This window comes from Psammomys obesus, unplaced genomic scaffold (assembly GCF_907164565.1).
Source record: "Psammomys obesus unplaced genomic scaffold, mPsaObe1.curated_primary_1811, whole genome shotgun sequence".
Lineage (NCBI taxonomy): Eukaryota > Metazoa > Chordata > Mammalia > Rodentia > Muridae > Psammomys > Psammomys obesus.
Genome location: NW_026585504.1, coordinates 16,422,026 through 16,424,251, shown reverse-complemented (window position 1 = coordinate 16,424,251; position 2,226 = coordinate 16,422,026).

The window sequence follows — 2,226 nt, the reverse complement described above, 5'->3', positions numbered from 1 at the left end:
CACATCCAGCTTCAAGTCTCTGTCCCCTGCCTGACTCTGCCAGGAATACCTTCCTCTCTTATCCTGGGCCTCGCTGTGCCCCGTTAGGAATGTTCCCCTTCCCTCTTTCCAAGTACAGCTCTTGGGCTGAAGAGATGGCTCTACGGTAAAGAGTGCTTGCTGGAGTGCTGTAGCCGGGTTGGTGGCACACACCTTTGACCCCAGCACTCAGGAGGCAGAGGCGGGTGAGTTCAAGGCTAGCCTGGGCTACAGAGCGAGTTCCAGAATAGCCAGGGCTGTTAACACAGAGAAACCCTGTCTCGAAAAAACAAAACAAAACAAAACAAGAGTGCTTTCTGTTCTTCTAGAGGACCTGAGTTAGGTCCCTAGCATCCAGGTCAGAGGGCTCAGAACTACCTGTAACTCCAGATTTAGGGGATCTGGCACCCTTTTCTGGCCTCTACAGGCACCTGCACACACGTAGGATATGCTCACACACATACACAAACACATAAATCAAATAAACAAATACAACAAAGCTCTGGGACTTTTGTTTGTTTGTTTTTGCAGATCCAGTGTAACCCTGCCGCCCCTACAAATCTTCCTCTGAGCCTTGGTTCCACAAGCTAACTACCATATCTTTTTCTTTTCTTCCTTTCGTTTTTTGTTTGTTCAGTTGGTTGGTTTGGTTTGTTTTCTCAACATAGTTTTTCTGTGTGGTCCTGGCTGTCCGGGAACTTGTTCTGTAGACCAGGCTGGCCTCAAACTCAGAGATCCGCCTGCCTCTGCCTCCCAGGTTCTGGGATTAAAGAAATGCACTAGCACACCCAGCTTCTTTTTCCTTTTTAAAATATATTAGTTAGGGGTGTGTGTGTGTGTGTGTGTGTGTGTGTACCGCAGTGTACATAAAGGGGTCAGAGGTCAACCTCAGGTATTAGTCTTCACCTTTCACCTTACTTTTAAAGACAGGTTCTCTCATGATTCTAAATGCTTCCTTCTCTGTCCCTATCGTACTGTAGGAGCACTGAGGTTACAGACACATGGGATACTGCACCTGGCTTTTCTGTTTGGTTGGTTGTTTTTGTTTTTTTCGACAGGGTTTCTCTGTAGCCCTGGCTGTCCTTGAAGATCTGCCTGCCTCTGCCTCCCACGTGCTGGCATTAAAGCCGTGTGCCACAATGCCTGGTTGCACCTGGCTTTTACGTGGATTCCGAGGATTCAGACACAGGTCTCCCTGATTGCACGGTAAGTACTTTACCTTCTGAACCATCTTCCCAACCCCCCATGTTCCTTTTCCCGTGACTCTATCTTGTCTCCTCTTCCCATGGGCGAAGAGTCAAAGCCTGTATTCCCTCCTTGTGGCCTTCCAAGTAGATGTTCTCCACAGTGAGGTGGCTCTTGTACCCAGTCTTTGAGTGTATATGTTTCATCCATGCTTGCACCTAGATACATGTGTGTGGCCTCAGGAAAAGGAACCTCGGACCTACAGCACCATGTTCTGTGTGTGACTGTGAGTCTGCGTGTGTGTGTGTGTGTGTGTGTGTGTGTGTGTGTGTGTGTGTGTGTATGACTATGGATTGAACCCAGGGCTACGTGCATGCTAAGCACATGCTGTCACTGAACTACATCCAAGATCTTGGTTACACTCTTGATGGATTTGTCTCAGCTCCCTGATAGCGGCAGTGAAAAGCGGTGGTATCCAGGCGGTAAGAGAAGAGGGGAAGCTGGGCACAGGGTACATGGAGGTTCTCAGATGCCAAGATAACTCCAACGGTGGGGAGCTCCCACGATGGAAGCCAGGTCCTGGAGAAGGGTGAGTGGGCGCAGAGGTGCTGAGGCCCTGCCTTGCCGCCTGTATTTGTGTGCTGAGTTCACACAGGTAGCTGTGCGTTATCCAACCCTGGTAATGGAGCCCCTGACTTTTCACCATAGCTCAGGAGTCCCCCACGAGTACCGTGTGGTACTCACAGGGCTGCAGGAAGGCAAAGCCACATTTTGGGCACTTTCCTAGGTCCTGGGCAGGAGGATCTCTGTTAACCCCAGGCAGGTCAAGTTCTTCATTAGCAAACATCAGTATGTAATTCTCATTAACTCCAGGGGAGAGTTCAACCTGGATTGGCAGCTAGGATACACAGTGTAGACATTCTGTCACAGGAAGTTCTCCCATATGTCTAACCTAAATCCTTCCTGCCACCATTGAAGCCCATTTCCTCTTATTCTGACTGTGCTGGGAGAAAAGGATCGCTG